Below are 17,962 nucleotides of genomic sequence, written 5' to 3' on the forward strand. Positions count from 1 at the left end.
AACTAGAGACAAACAGTGTAAAACCTAACAGGCTGAAAAGGCTACGGGGGGAAATTGCAAGCAGCTTGGGAAAAAAGGTCCACTGTGGGAGTAATCAGTAGAATGGAAGAACACAACATGACTGCCAATCTCCTCGGACTGGGGCTCCATGCAAGATCTCACCTGGGGGTCCAATGATCCTAAGAAAGGTGAGAAATCAGCCCAGAACTACTCGGGAGGAAGCTGGTCAATGGCTGAAAAAAACTGGGCCACCGTTTACAGGTTACTGTTGGGTAATACACTAATGCGTCGTGGGGTTGAAATCAGCATGGCACGGAAGATTTCCCTGCTTAAACCAACACATGTCAAGGTCCGGTTCTTAAGTTGCCGTCCATTGGCATGAATTTGGATAATCCAGAGCAGTCATGGGAGAAAGGCATGATGGTAAGATGAGACCAAAGAGAACTTTTTTGTGTCATAATTCCACTAACCGTGTTTGGAGGTGAAGAGAAGATGAGTACCATCCCAGAATCAAAATCCTAGTGAAAGGGGGGTTGGTAGCATCATGCTTGGGGGTGTTTCTGCACATGGACAGGGCGACTGGCCACTCTGTATTAGGAGAGGCGGACCGGGGGCCAATGTTTGGAGATATGTATTGGGAACACCTCCTCCACCAGTTAGAGCATTGAAGATGGGCGAGGCTGGGTCTTCCAAAAAGACAATGATCGAAGCACAGCCAGGCGAAACAGGCTGGCTCTGGAGAAGCATACGCAAGTTTGGCGGGGCCTAGCCAGTATCCAGACCTAAACCAATAGAGGGACTTTTTTTCTTTTTTTGGAGGAGCTCAAACTCCGTTTTTCTCAGGACGCCAGAAAACATGAATGATCTAGAGTAAGATGTGTGGAGGAGTGGGGCAAAAATCCCTTTGCAGTGGGTGCAACCTGGGATGAGAAAAACTAAAGGAAACGTTTGACTTCTGGAATTGCAAACAAAAACGCTACAAATATTAACACGATTTTCTCAGGTGTCAAATACTTATTTGCAAGCTGTATCATACAAATAAATAGTAAAAAAATCATACATTGTGAGTCTGGATTTTATTTTTAGATTGTGTCTTCTACACAGTGGACATGCCCTATGATGCAATTTCAGACCCCTTCATGATTTATGAGTGGGGAAAACTTGCAAATAGCAGGGTGGTCAAATACTTATTTTCTGCACTGTATATTTAATTATTTAAAAGATTTATTCATCAGAATCATTATAATGACAAATAATTCTGACAAATCAGATTAAAAATATATAATATATTCTTTAAAAAAAAAAAAGGACGTGTCAACCATGTTATGAGTGTTGGTGTACGTAGTCTGTCACCAGGAAGACGCTCTACAAGTCCCTGTAGTGATGCATGTATTAGTCTGTCACCATGGAGGACGCTCTACAATCCTGGTAGTGATGGCGGAATAGTCTGGCCACCAGAGGAAGCTCACAACGTCCCTGTATGAGGGCGTTGCATAGTCTGTCCACCAGAGACGCCTCTAAACGTCCCCAGTTAAGTGATGGCGTTGCATAGTCTGTCACCAAAGGGACGCTCTACAACGTCCCGTTACTGAGGGCGTTGCATAGGACTGTACACCAAAGGACGCTCTACAACATAATTTTTGTTTTTGTTTCTGAGTGGGTAACCCGACTTATCTCGGAGTCCAGTGCATATAATGATGAACAAGTGGGCGCTGCTTCAAGTGCTTGACTGTAACCCTGAAACCAGAGGACAGACATTATTGCTGAAAACTACGAGGGACAACTTTATTGAAGCTGCACAGAGGGGAATTTGTGTCAAATAAAGTCACCGCAGTTAGCACAGATAGGCCCCGAATAGATACGACATCTGATCGCTGCTGCAAGCCTTCTGCCTCTGATCATGGCCCATGCTAAGCCCCCGGTCTCCAGAGTTCTGTACAGTGTCTCTGCTTTTACAGCGCGTTGGGACCCCCCCCCCCCAGTGGTCCCTCAGTGTTCTGCTTTACAAGCGCGTTGGACAGTGTCACACCGTATCTCGCTTAACAGCGGGGGGGACAGTAGGTCCCACAGTGTCTTCTGCTTTACAAGCGAGTTGGACAGTGTCCCATCAGTGTCTTGCTTTACAGCGCGTGGACAGTGTTCTCAGTGCTCTGCTTAAGAGCGCGTTTGGACAGCGTCTGACGAAGTGCAGAAAAGTGTGGGGCACTCTAAACCCAGCAGCAAGTGCTGCCAGAGCTTCTAGAGCCAACAGATGAACGTGGACATGAGAAGGAGTCGCTTATGCAACACGTTCCACCAGATGGAATCATCTTGGTCATGATAAATACATTATGTTTTAAGTGAGAGTACACTCAATTATTTTATTTAACTGATACTTGTAGAAACAAAATGCTGGTAAGTTTTTGCCCAGAACAAATGTAACGGCACTTTTGTTCATATGGCAGCACATAAAAAAAAAAACAATGCATATATATACACACTACCTTGAATGCATTATTGCATTTTTGCGCCATTAATCAGGAAATTATGAAATAAAAAAAATTTTTAGTAACGATGCCCGCCTTATTATATACACTCAACGGCCACGTTATTAGGTACACCTGTCCAAACTGCCTTAAAACTTAATTATAAGAGACAATCACATCGGCGGCCAACTCAGTGCATTTAGGCATGAGACATGGTCAAGAGAATCTCTGCAGTTCACAACCGAGCCTCAGTATGGGGCAAGAAAGGTGATTTGAGTGACTTGAAAGTGGCATAGATTGTTGGTGCCAGAACGGGATGGTTTGAGTATTTCAGAAACTGCTAACTACTGGGATTTTCACGCACAACCATCTCTAGGGTTTACAGAGAATGGCCCCGAACACAAGAAAAAACATCAGTGAGCGGCAGTTATGTGGGCGGAAATGCCTGTTGATGCCAGAGGTCAGCGGAGAATGCGCCAGAACCTGGTTCGAGCTGATAGAAGGGCAACAGTGACTCAAATAACCCCACGACGTTACAACCAAGGTGGGCAGAAGAGCATCTCTGAAGCACAGTACGTTGAACTGGAGGAAGAGGGGCCTACCAGCAGCAGAGACCACATAGGATGCCACTCCTTTCAGCTAAGAACAGGAAACTGAGATCTACAATTTGCACAAGCTCATCACGAAATTGGACAATAGAAGATTGGAAAAACGTTGCCTGGTATGAGGAGTCTCGATTTCTGCTGCGACAGTCCTTCGGCTGGTAGGTCAGGACATTTGGCGTTCTACAACATGAAGCATGGATCCATCCGGCCGTGTATCAACGTTCGGCTGGTGGTGGTGGTGTCATGGTGTGGGGATATTTTACTCTGGCACTCTTTGGCCCCGTGGTACCAATTGAGCATCGTTGCAACGCCACAGCCATGGTATGTTGATGACCAGTCCATCCCTTTATGACCATAATGTACCCAACTTCTGATGCTACGGTTTAAGCCAGGATAATGCGCCATGTCTAAAGCTGGAATCATCACAGACGGGTTTCTTGAACATACAATGAGTGCGCTGGACTCAAATGGCCTCCACAGTCACCAAGATCTCACATCCAATAGAGCAGCTTTGGGATGTGGTGGAAGGGGATTCGCTCATGGATGTGCAGCCGAAAATCTGCGGCAAACGGTGTGATTATGCCATAATTGTCACTATGCGGGACCAAAACTCCTGAGGAATTGCTGCCAGCACCTTGTTGAAATCTATGCCAAGAAGAAATTGAGGGACAGTTCTGAAGGCAAAAGGGGGGGGGTCCAACCCGTTATAGATGGTTGGACCTAATAAAGTGGCCGGTGAGTGAGGGAGTATATTATATCATATTATTAGATATTAATTATATAATATATATATCTATATACACACACACACACACACACACACACACAACACACACACACTCACTCACTCACTCACCGGGATGAGCGAGTACAGCCATTATTGGTATCGTATCTGTTTACCAAAGGAATTATCTGTATCCGGATCCGTACTCGGAATGGGGTGGGGCCTAAACGGAAGTGTCAGATTTAACCAGGAAGTGGTCAGGGTGTCTTGAAATGGCGGGGCGGTAACCGCTGTATGATTTAAGCATGGCATGAGATGAGTTGATCAGAAATTGTTAGATTTATTGCTGATAAGAAAACTATTTACATGCCAGCATCGAGCTTCAGATCAATGGGTTGTTCATGGTAAACAAACAAACTATATACAGAACGTTTGCAACAATGAAATAATCACACATGAGGTTGCATTATTGAGGTAAAATGTAATGAACAAGAGTTTCATACTCAAATACAACTTTCTTTTTTAACTTGTTTTTTTAGGTCAGTGTGATTTTGGGTTTTTGGCGTTCTTTTTTATTTTTTTTATTCTTTATTTCCACACAAGGATGTGTGGTGTGTGTTGTGTGTTGTGTGTGTGTGTGTGTAAGAGAGAGGGACACAGAGAGAGAGGGCGGAGGGGGGCAGTGACAGTACAAAAAAAAAAAATAAGATCTCGATGGCAGAGACGCAAGCGGGAGTTGTCATTTAAACCAAGCGAATGTCTGAAACCAACGTTTCACCAGCAAATCTACGTTACTATGTAAGGACTACAAACCCCAGGTCACAAGAAATCTACTGGTTCTATGTAAGGACTACAAACCCACGTTCAAAGAAACACAGAAATCTACTGGTTACTATGTAAGGACTACAACCCCACGTTCACCCGAATCTACTGGTTAATAGTAAGGACTTACAAAACCCACGTTCACAGAAATCTATGGGAGTACTATGTAAGCGACTACAACCCAAGTTCACCAGAAATCTACTGGTACTATGTAAGTACTACAAACAACACGGTCCACCAGAAATCTACTGCGTTACTATGTAAGGACTACAAACCCACGTTCAACAGAAATCTACGTTACTATGTAAGGACATAAAAACACAAAGTAAAAACAAACCTGAAGCTGAAGAAAAACCATCTAAAGTTAACGGAACAGATCCGACAGACGGAGAGAGAGAGAGAGAGAGGAGAGAGAGAGCAGAAGAAGACGAGAGAGAGGAGGAGGGAGGATGGGGGGATGCAGACAGGACGGACCGAGAGAAGAGAGATGGAGGGGACGAGATAGGCGGATGGAGCGAGGAGGAGGAGAGGGGACGGAGGAGCGAGAGAGGAGGAGAAGATGTTTATTGTGAGGCGAGAGAGAGAAGGAGGGGGAGAACGAGAGGAGGAGGAGGAGAGAGAGAGAGAGACGAGAGGACGAAGAGGAGAGAGAGAGGAAGAGAGGAGAGAGAGAGAGAAGAGGACGAGAGAGGGATGAGAGAGAGAGGAGCGCGAGAGAGGAGAGAGACGAGATGAGAGAGAGAGCAGAGAGAGCATTTCCCTTGTTCTGGGTGTGTGTTATTCATCACGAGTGGGTTTGTGGGGGGGCGCTGTGATTATCACAGAACGATGCGCAGCCCAGTTGAGGAGTTTTATTCAATCCGACGCACGGATATGACTAATATTACTGTATAAGAATTGTACTCGGCAAAAGTGTTTAGCCGTACGGAGGATACTCTGTTGATATATATCATATATATATATATATTATATATTATATATATATATGACTATAGATATTACTATACATAATATGAAACACAATATACATATATATATATATTTATACACACACACACACGACAACACCACACACACCACACAACACATACAGGCCCTGGACAAAAGTCTGTCGCTTATCATTTGTTAGAAACAACCTGCTTAGTAAACTGACTTTTAATTAATCATTGATGTAAGAAATAGAATCATATGCAAAAGACCTAACCCTCCCAAATGATGTTCAATTTTTTAAGTGGCAACCGCACTTTAAAATCCTTTTGTTTTGACGGACATTTTTTACTTACTTCAGTATACCCTATTTTATGTCTATTTATTGACTGTATTCTTGCCTTTGTTTCTTGCCTGTATTTCTTTAGTGAATACTGGTTTGTGTGTTACTTTTTTTGTGTTTTTTGTTTTTTGCTGTTGCTGCCATGCTGCTATGTAACGACAGAATTTCCCCGTGTGGATAAATAAAGATATCTAATCTAATGCACTTTTGAAATAAATTTAGTTTCAATAATAAAGATTTATTATTTAAAACAAGACAGAAAGGTTAACTTTTGGCAAGACCAAAAGTTTGTTGCCTATACCAAATTGACACAAATTTACTGCAACTACTAAAATATGTCAGCACATTAAATAGCGGTGCTGTGAGATTCAAATTAATATCTTTGACTGACGCATCCATGAGCTTGAAGGACTGCATCCATGCGGTTTGGCCAGGATTATACAATGTTTGATTAGATTAGATTATACTTTATTTATCCCACGCGGGGAAATCTGTCGTTACAAGTAGCAGCCATAGCAGCAACAGCAAAAAAACCAGAGAAAACAAGCAATAACACACAAAAACAAGAAGCACGTTAAAGAAAATACAGGGCAAGACATACAGGCAAGAAAATAGACAATGAAAATGGGTAGTGAGTCAAGTAAAATGCCGTCAAACAAAGGAATTTAAAGTGCGGTTGCCATGTAAGAGAAACAATATTGCGGTGGAGGACGTTCAAATGTTACGTTAATGAATGTGTAATTAGAGCCAAAGAAGCAAGAGTCGGTAGCATAATTTAAATTATATTAACCTGGGACCATAAAATATTGAAAATAATACGTGTAATAAATAACTATAAATACCAATATAAAGATAACAGAAAGTGTGTGATGTAGATTTGAGAAAAAAACAGGAAAGAAAACTACAACACTATCATCCGGTGAGGCAGGCTTGTTGTAGGAGTCTGACAGCGGCCGGGATGAAGGACCTGCTGGTACCTATCCTTATACACCGTGGGTGTATCAGTCTGCTATGAAGGAGCTATCAGGGACCCCCACAGTGTCATGTAGGGGGGGGGGGGGGGATGAACATCCATCAGGAATAGACTGGAAAGGCAGTACTGTGCATGCTCACGCAAGAGTTTCAATTTCTTGTGTTTGGTTCTCCATGCTTCCCTTTCTCTAACCTACCACATCATGCATCAATGATTGTCTGTTCTGGAGACGGGCAGGCTACAATCCTGGAGCATCTTATTCTTCTTCGCCTTGAGGAACTTTGAAGTGGAGATGGTAAGTATGCGATGGTAGCAACCTCATGCCGCGAGAAGTGGCCTTTTATCTGGTTGGGGAATATAAGAGCGTAGCTAAGATTCTTTGTGTATTTGAGACTATTGATGTGCCTCCCACTGCAGATCTCGCGCACACCCATAATGGATGTTACCCAGACCAGATAGTTTTTCGGCACACAAACTCACATGTTTTCTGGAGTGATCATTCTTGGATCCATGCGGGCTCAGTAGGTCTTCCTGCAATATTCTGCTGGCAAACTGGGGTGTTAAGACAAAGAAGATTATCTGAACACACAACCACTTTTCCACTTCTCCAGCGTACACACCTTTAGAGCTTGTGGGCCTTGGCATGCAATAGTGTTTTCATATTGTCTTTTTGCTCGTAGTGGCTTTCGTGGGCAAGATTCAACCATGGAGGCCATATCTGAGACAGAATCAGACAAAAGTTTGCGTTTGACACAGGGACTTCAGGGGAACCAGGTCTGGTGGAGCTCTGCTGCAGTGATGAAACTGGGCTGGCCTTGGATTTCTTAGAGCCAACAATAGGTCTCTTCGCGAGCAGGTTTGTCTTGCGGGGTCTGCTTCGACCTTTGGGCATTGTTCAAAAACCCTTCCAGGTCTTCAAATGTTGTTTTAATCCTCGGACAGGGGGGTTGCGTGAACACATTGGAGGTGATCCACATCAGAAGTGGACGCTGGTCTTCAGCCTCGTTGATTAATCCAAACTGTAGACTCAGGTGAATTTAGGCATGTTTGCAAGATCTAGGTGCCAGTTTGATGGAAAGGTCTAGTGTTAACTGGGGGGTGTTTTTTATCACACCTGAGACATAATTGATCCCAAATTCGTCAGGTCTGAAGCTATTATGACAAGGCGAAAACACACTTACCAGTGGTGTCCCAAAAGTTACATAACATGCTTAAGTTGACTAAAAAGAGGAATAAAAAATCATGTTTTGGAAATTTATTTTAAGACCTAAACATAAAAAAAGTGAGGTACAAACAAACCTTTAAGGAAACCAATTTTTTGTGAATGAATAACGTACTGTAAATAAAATAAATGTTTTACTTTAGAACAGGGTTCTTAAGTATACATACCCCTATGTTAAATTCCCCAGAGGAAGGCAGATTTTTATGATAAAGGCCAGTATTTCCTGGATTCGGGATATTATGGCATTCCTGATAAAGTTCCCTGGCCTTAGATTAAATCGCCCCACATCCTCCATACTCTTACCATGATTAGAGATAGGCATGGGGATACTTTCTATAAAATCTCTCTCATGCAAAGCAAACCAGGTATTCGTCTAATGAAATAAAACCTGCCTATCCTAAGCATGGTGAAGAGTATGTGAGGATGTGGGGCTATTTTTAATTCTATAAGGCCAAGGGAACTTTATCAGAGATAATACCTGAATCGGAAATAACCCCACCGGCCTGTAATGAATAAAACTCTGCCTGCTCTATGGGAATGTAAATAGGGGTATGGATCTTATGACCACGTCTTTGAAATAAGAACAGTTATTTCTATGACAATACGTTTTCATTTCAAAAAGCGAAAATTGGTGTCCTAAAGGTTGGATTTGCATCATTTTTTAATTTAGGTATTAAAATAAATTTCCAAACATGATGTTTTTCTTACTCTTTTTAGTCAACTTAAGAATGGTATGTAAACTTTGAGGCCACAAATGTATGTCTGCAAAATGACTCTCCATGGGCTTTTACCAAGCTGTGAGTTATTAGAATACTTGTGACAGTTTTTTGCTCTGAACAATTTTAAAAAAGCGCTGGGAGTAAAAGAGCCATTTCTTGTAAATAAATCTGGTTAGAAACATATTTCAGCTGGACTTCAGGTCAATTGTCCAGAAAGCGATACAGACTTTTTAAGGGAATGTACACACACACCACACACACCACAAACACACACACACACACACAACACCCACACACACACACCACCACAAATACACACACAAACACATCACACAAACACACACACACACACACAAACACACACACAAAACACCAACCACAAACACACCACACACACCCACACAAACACGATATATCGGAAGATTGTTTTTACAATAACAAATATATGTTCAGTATCGGCTTAAAAATCCGTTTATTGGTGGGGCCTTATTAAGATGTCCAGGTTTTCCCGATGTGCGAAAACATTCTTGTAGTGCATGCGAGAGATTTCTGAGAAACGGATGTTTGCGCTTTACACTTGTAACAGCACATGCAACGAGGGATCTTGAGGTCCACGGCTCTCACTGCCATGATGACTGGGCCTGCGCGATTTGATGTCAAACCTCATGATGCCTCCGAAGAATAGGATGTGACCAGGATAGCTGAACTGAGGGACAGCGCCCGGCAACAACAGCGTTAACAAACACAAAGCTACAGATGAAGCAGCTATAATTTCACAGCCATTGATTATAAAAAACAAGGTCACAAATTAGGAATTTATAGCAAGTTTATAAGGTTTCCATCCAAGCAACCCATCATCAATCAAACACCCTATCAATCTATCCAACATTCTATAAACCCCATACCAATCCACACCATAAACCAATACATTCCATCATCCATCCATCCACAAAGCTACCCATCATCAACCATAGTCCATCCCCCATTCAATACCACACAATCGGATCCACCACCCCACACATCACAGAAACATCCACCCAGACATCTTACCGACATCCACCATCAACCATCCAATCCACCCCTCATCCATCCAACCATCCATCCACTCATCGTATCACATCCACCCACAAACCATACATCACTGATCCATCTACCCAATATAGTCCACCATCCCCCCATTACATCCCCCTCCATCCACCCATTATCCATCTACCCATCTATCATCAATCCATCCATCTATCCATCTACCCATCAGCCACCCATACCATCATCAATATCGATCAGTCACATCCACACCCATTAGCCATCACCATCTAGCTCCATGATCCATCTATCCAATCTAAACAACCATACATCAAACCATACAATCACCACCCACGCAGTATCCCAATCAACCACCCAACAACACATCCATCTCCTACTTCCTGTCAGAGGATGAGTTGGGAAAGGCCTCGGTGCATGATGAGCCGGGGCTCCGCACCCCAACATCCAGGAAGTGGCAGGAGTCCCACGTGCAGCTTGATGATTGGTTACTAGTGGCCATGGCCCAGACCTGCCCGTTTACTGGAGGAGGAAACAACCAACGGCCACTTATAGTAAAATACAAAACTCAGAATGCTTGCTGTTAGCAAAGAAGTGTTCTAAGATCGAACTTGTGTTCAAGGGCGCTTTCACACCTACGGCTCAATAAGGAATTCAGTCGAGATACGGAGGAAGTTGAAAAAACCTTGTTGTATTCTTTGTCATAAAACACTAAACCACAAAAGCACGCACAACGACAGCCGAATGCTTCCGTCCAAGCGAGTAGCAAGGTCGGCTTGGCCGCTTGCTGTCCCGCGGGTTTCCTCCGGGGTCCAGTCCCGCATGTTGAAACACATATTCGGACGGTACTCTGAGTGGCGTCAACAGTGATTCTTGGATCCATGCACATCACTGGAGACAAACCGACACAGAGATTTGGGAATAGATGAAGATTAGGCTCTGCTGCTAGCAACAGCCGGTTGTTTCAGGTTTCATTCTTTCAACAACAGCAGGGGGGAAGCTTCAGTCATAAGGACATGTGACCAATTAAATTTAATTAATTACAAAGAAAGTAGGTCTTACGTGCCAGCTGGATATTATTTTTTAACGCATCATTTAAGTAACTTTACACAAAGGCAAAGTGGGAAGTGGCAAATTGGGTTTAGGGAATTTGGGGATGATGGCATTTTGAGTGTGTAGCGAGCGTGTGTACTAAGACTGAGTGTGGCGTCGGAATCACGCGGGGTCAGCGTATTCTGCGGAGGCCTGTGGTACGGTAGTCAATTTCTGGTTAACTTTACTGTAAGGATGGAAGACGGAACTAGAGCATAGAAATCAACGGGAGCGGGCGGGAGAGGGACGGATAAAGTGTGTTTTGAGTGTGAGAAGATCTTCGTTAGGAATAGTAATGAAATTGCCTAGGCGGCAGAATGCTGTGTAGACCTGCCACGTATTGTAATGCATGTTACCTAGGCCGAGCAGGCTAAGGATGTTTACCTAGACCTGTGTAATGCAGGTTACCTAGGGCCTGCAGGTAATGATGTTTACCTAGCTGCAGGTAACGCATTGGTTACTCAGGGCCTGCAGGTAATGCATGTTACCTAGCACCTGTATGAAATGCATGTTACCTAGACCTGTATGTAAAGCATGTTACCGTAGAACTGTATGTAATGCAGTTACCTAGGCCTGTAGTAATGCATAGTACCTAGGCCTCACCACTGGTAATGCATGGTACCTAGACCTGCTATGTAATGCCGTACCTAGGACCTGTAGTAATGAATTTAGCTAGGACCGGTATGTAATTGCAGGGTACCTAGGCCTGTAGTAAGGTATGGTACCTAGGCCTGCAAGGTAATGCTGCTACCAGGCCTGCCAGGTAATGCTATTGCTACTAGGCCTGCAGGTACTGCATGTTACCTAGGCCTGCAGGTAGAAAGAATAGAAATAGAAGAACTTTTGTCATTATACACAAGGACACGGTCTTGTGCAAGAGATTAAAGCAATCCTTTTGCAGAGTGTTGACACAAAACATATAGCCATAACAGTATTAAAATATCAAAAATTTATTAACGTCAAGACTATACCACCGTGTAGTGACTGTCAAGCTTAAATATTAAATCGCGGAATAAGATAGGAAGTGTAAACACTCAATAATAACTATGCAAAGTGCTGGAGGAAATGCTAAGTACTAATAGGAGAGTAAATAAATAGTGCACAGTATGGAAAGTTAATGTAATAAAATATTGCACGGTATTGAATGAAATTGCACAGATTCCCGGTCATATGAGGTATTATTAACAGTAACAGTTATAACAATAATATTGCACAGTCGGACGGAATGAAGAAGACAGTGCCGGGGCCGGGGGGGGCTGTTGAGCCTGGAGTCAGTGCATATGTGAGTTCAGGGGGGACTTCAGGGTTTTGTTATGGCTTTCAGGAAGAAACTGTTCTCGAGTACTGTTGGTACGTGCTCTGTCGCAAATGTAGCGCTTCCTGAGGGCAACAGGTCAAACCGATAGAGCCCGGGGGTGGGAGCTGTCCTTGATGATGTTCTCTGCTTGCTGAGGCAGCGGGGAGGTGTAGATGTCCTCTCAGGGAGGTGGAGAGGGCAGCCTGTGATCTTATGTGCTGAACCTTACAACCCCTCTGCCAGCACTCTCCCTGTATGCCCCTACGGTGCAGGCTGCCGTACATACCTGTGATGCAGTACGTAAGCAGGCTCTCGATGATCTCGAGGATTGAGCTGGTAGAAGGTCGCCGCAATGGGAGTCAGGGTCGTACTTCCTGAGGACCTCCCAGGAAGTGTAGTCGATGTGGGCTTCTTGATGACGCTGTGATGTTGGGACGGAGATGTCAGCTGAAGATGAGGACACCAAGAAACCGGAAGGTGGGGACCCTCTACACACACTCGCGTTGCATGTACAGGGGGGCAGGGTCGGTCGATCTTCTTCTGAAGTCGACGATGATATCCTGGTTTTCTTGGTGTTCAGAGACAGGTGTTCTACGAACACCAAGCTGCCAGTTCAGGAATTCCTCTCGGTACGGCTGCCTCGGTCCCCTTTGGATGAATGTAGTCACCTAAGGCCTGCCAGGTACTGCATGTTACCTAGACCTGCAGGTAATGCATTTACTAGCCGGGCAGGTAGTGTATGTCACCTAGGCCTTGAAGGTCATGCAGATACATAGCATGCAGGTACGGCATGTTACTAGACATGCAGGTAATGCATGTTACCTAGCCTGCAGGTAATGTATGTTACCTAGGCCTGCCAGGTAATGGATGCACCTAGGCCGCAGGTAATGCATGTGACCTATGCTCTGCAGGTAACTGTCTGTACCTAGGCAGGCAGGTAATTATGATCACCTAGGCCTGCAGTTAAGCATGTTACCTAGGCCCTGCAGGAATTAGTAAATGTTACCTAGGTTGCAGGGAATGCATGTTACCTAGGTTACAGGTAATGCAGGTTACCTAGGCCTGCAGGTAAGCATGTTATCCTAGGCCTGCAGGCTAACATGCATGTTACTAGGCCTTGCAGGGAATGCATGGTACCTAGAACTGTATGTAATGCATGTATCCAGGCCTGCAGTAATGCATCAGAGCCTCAGGGTACTTAACACTTGCACAGCGCAGTTTATAGTATAGTGGGCGGAGAAGAAAGCCCGCTGATATTACCGGGGAACTCGGAGGTTGTGTAAATGTGATGTAAGTGAAGTATCACAGCATGCGCTTCCGGAGGTGGCAATGGCCCTAATAATGCTACATTTGCAAATGTACGTTGATCTGGCCCTCAGACTGTTAAAAACAACATTTTTAAGGATATCCGCTAATTATCGTTATTGTTAAAAAAAATATTAGGTGTTTTTTTTGTCATATGCCCCCCATGTGAGAGACGTGTGGTGTGTGTATGTGTGGTGTGTGTATGTGTGGGTGTACCATGACCAGAGGAGTCTTCACATGGGGTTGATTCTCGACCATGGAGAGTGCCGTCGTAACTTGATGCAAAGGTTGTACAGTTGACATGTTCTCCGTTGCCTAGTTAACCACAGCGCCGTAGAGAAGCCCATCTTCTGAAGGCCAAACTACAGAAAAAAAAACAAAAAAACACACACCAAGATATCAATTTATTATCACATTTGAAAAAAAAAATTAAATGTTAGTGTATTTTTTAAATTCTCTGAATCGATTTAGAATCGGTAGAGCTTGATAGTGACTCGAATACGAAAGTGTGTCCAGGGTGTCTGTGTGAGTGTGTGCTGTCTGTTTGTGTTGTTACCATCCGTCATTAGGAACATAGGAACATAGGGTCTCAGGTTGAATGAACGGTCATTACCCTTGAAGAAAACATTTATGAGGAAACAAAAATACCGGCTTGTGGTACAAAACACCACAGCACCCTTGGAAAGTCATATGTATTGATTATACCTGACAGCCCTGCTCACACTTTATGCCCTCCACAATGTCGATGGGCTCTCTTAAACAAGGGCGTCTGGACTTTCAGACTGCAACATTCCAATATTCACGCCGCCCTGCGAGCTGCACGAGCAACCCCGGGGCCTGAGGGACACAAGGAGGAAGTTGAACTCTTTGAATTAAAAATCTCTCTTTCACAGTAGTCGTGTCATTTAGCTGATGCTTTTATTCAAAGCAACTTACAATGTCATGATATGGCAGACGGGCCCGCCACGCTGCTGGATCAAACTATGGGTTAAGTGTGATTGCTCAGGGACACATGGCTGATGATTCGCATTGGGAATGCAACACCAGGCTCTACCACACCAAAAGGCATGTGTCATATCAACTGCGCATCCACCACCCAACACATCTTATTTTGATTCCTTGGTTGGAGGTTTAAGATTTTGACGCTAGATGAAGGCGACCGACGCTCCTGGTCCATTAAACTGCGGTTAGGTAGATAGACAGAGGATAGACAGGCATAAGATAGCTAGATACTTTTTTCATACAATAAAATGGAAAATTGCTCAAAGGCTTGTAAATTATAAATCCGTCAACAACACAGAATTTATATATAAATGAAATACTAGGATACATGTACATGATCAATAGGGGAAAAAAATATCCAAGAACAAATATTTGAATCTGACAAAGTTGAAAATACAAAAATGTTGCCCAAATGCTTAAATAGTCAATGTTTAATATGTAGATAAAAGATGGTGCAGGCTTGCACTTAATGTCCGTCCTGATAAATGTAAAAAGCTTCCGTAGTGTACCTCCTTGAGCCTTAATGGAAACGGATTTACTACCATACTGGACTTACAAAGGTGCCATGCATCCGTATCTCAGGACTTGGGTAATGTAGGTACACAAACTACATACATACCACGTTTTTTGTGTTTATTACGTCATAATTTTGCGGTGTCTTATTCAATTGATGTGTTTTCGAAATAGTTATGAGTGTAAAGTTGACTATTCCAGTCGATTATCCATCCGCATACATTCTCTTTATTTTAGCCTAAATAATTCCTAATTTATGCTTTTTCTTAACCAAACAGTAGGTATTACTCCTCAAAAATAGGTTTATTACTATAAATTCAAAAAGAACTGTAAAACTAAAGTTAAGAAGTTCGCGTTCAAAACATCCAAAAAAGTGAAACACATGAAAAAAAAGTGTTTAAAAGGGACAAAAACAGTAAGGACAAAATATAGAATAATAATCAATAATAAAGCAGATTGTTCCACACAAACGCGCTTCACAAGTAAAACCAAATGACAGCCCACTTAGTAAATTTTATAGCATTCAAAAAATCCCTTTTTTTAGAAAAAAACCACTTAAACAAAGTGACTTAAAATGTCCAAAAAAAAGCTTTAAAAACCATGGGGGGGAGAAAAAAAACCTACAAAATGTCAAAAGGCGCAGAAAAATAAAATGACAAAAAAAAGGGGGGGAAAAGCAATAAGGGTTTATGGAAAAGAGACAAAAAGGTGAAAAAAAAGGTTTCAATTTGACCCAGACAAAAAAAGAAAGAGAAGACAAACACACAAGTTAAAATGCACATTTTAGAGTGGCTGTAATTATGGCACTAGCATTTTAAGGCACCACTGTGCATAATCTTGCTGTGAGTCATTTCAAATTGTATTTATTGCGCCTAAATCAAACAACAGTTATCTCATCTGCGCTTTTCAGAAAGAGAGGTCAGACGTACTCTGTGATCCGTATTTACAAAAAAACACAACACATTCCCACCAAGCGCAAGCCTAACTGTAATAGGGGGGTGCAAAAAAACTCCATATTCAAATCGCAAGCTGACAGGAGGTAGAGTTCATTTCAATTCACAACACACCACAAACCCACACAGATTTTAAGACCATGAAGCAGGAACGGATTAGTGTTAGCAGGGCTCCCGCCCCTTTTAACTAAAATTAAACCCGTATTAAACGTTTCTACTTGAGAAATTTGAAGATCTTTCATCCAAAGTCAATTATACATGGATGGTTCCATATAACGGGAGGATCGTCATCCTTTGTTAATTTTGGGTGTTTTATTTCCCCCCAAAAAACCCGTTGACAAAAAGACACAAAAAAAGATATAATTTTAGATAAAAAGGAGGGTTCTTGGCACCAATGCCATGTGAAAAAGAAAACAGTGTAAAAACTAGTGGCGATCTATTGGTGTTTTAGTGATGTGTACCTATACTGATGGTCGGGTTACAAACAATGAAGAAACTGTTTGAAAAAAAAGCATCAAAACGGATTTAAAGTTCTCCAAAGCCGTCCACAAAAAGTTGCTGAAAAAAGTGTAAAAGGGGTGACCTGGGGAGGACAACACAAGTTTTGAAACAACTTCAGCCTTTTCGCTATCACAATAAACCATCTATACTCAGCTGAATAGGACTCTTTGACAGCTGTTGGGCGGGGGGGGGGGGGGGGGGGGTGTCATAACCCTCTTAACTCTTCTAAAACCTTAGTTATTTCACACACGAAACAAAGAGTCATACCACGGTTAGCCTGTGTGGGAACAGCCCTTCATCTTATCTTTATTGCTGTGCTGCATCTAGTGGTGAGCATTCAGCAAAACATCTGGAAAGCGCCTATAGTCTCAGTGTCTTACCCTCTTGGCCATTTAAGCGACACCCCAATAAACTAATTATATTACAGCTGCCGCCAGTAAAAGCCTACTTTGTTAGACACATTCAGCTGGATTAGGGTATTTTAAATTCACTAAATAAAATTGGTGGTCACACAGAAACAGTTTCTTTTGGTCCATGCTACAACAATCAAAAACAAGAGTAAATAAAAAACATCTCTAGGGTGACCACAACCTTCTGTCAAACCTCTCACCACCCTGCTGACGCACAAACACACGCAAAACAGCCAGACATCACAGCACACACACGCACACATATCCACAGACAAACTCACGTAGATACACGCCAGAAACCACTCCAGACAGACGACACAACAAACGCACGCACACACACAGACAACACAGACACACACGTATGACACTCAAGCACAGATAGCAGAGACACACAAACACCCAACACACAACACACACAAACACACCACACAAAAACACACACACACACACACGCGCAGGGACAGCCAGAGACAGAGAAACACACAAGAGCAGATAACACTCTTAAGAGAACGAAATGAAACGAAATATAATGTTGATAACTTGTTGATTATGATTTACAAGGACTTACACTAAAAATTTAAACGTAAACAAATCAATTAGCTTTTTTGAGCAGCAACACAAAAACTCTGTTATTTGAGAACGATCTGAAAGATCAAAGACGCTTCAATGCATGGTTCGGACCTGCTAAAGGTATAAAGGCAAGGTTGAAGCATTTATAATACACACCCCCCCCGAAAAGAGTTCCTTTTTATTGGCAGGGTTAGCATTGGAGAATGCTGAAGGGACAGGAATGTGAGTGTCGAATGAGGCGACGAATATGTAAGGATACAATTCAGCGTAGGATTGCTTGCTTGTTTGGGTGTGTGTGGGGTGCGCTGTGTTGTGGTGTTGTGCTGTGTGTGGGTGTGTGTGTGTGGTGTGTGTGTGAAGTGAGTTGGTGATCGTGGGGTCTCAATGATCCTAAGAAAGGTGAGAAATCAGCCCAGAACTACTCGGGAGAAGCTGGTCAATGGCCTGAAAAAAACTGGGACCACCGTTTCCAAGGTTA

The 17,962-nt window shown here is 43.0% G+C and overlaps 1 protein-coding gene across 1 annotated transcript in view; it reads right to left on the reverse strand.

The window, feature by feature from the left end:
* The window catches only part of LOC116686215 (succinate--CoA ligase [ADP-forming] subunit beta, mitochondrial), an 83,086-nt gene that overhangs the window by 6,966 nt on the left and 58,158 nt on the right, over positions 1-17,962 (reverse strand). The gene's annotated exons all lie outside the window — the stretch shown is intronic.

This window comes from Etheostoma spectabile, unplaced genomic scaffold (assembly GCF_008692095.1).
Source record: "Etheostoma spectabile isolate EspeVRDwgs_2016 unplaced genomic scaffold, UIUC_Espe_1.0 scaffold333, whole genome shotgun sequence".
NCBI classification, from domain to species: Eukaryota; Metazoa; Chordata; class Actinopteri; order Perciformes; family Percidae; genus Etheostoma; species Etheostoma spectabile.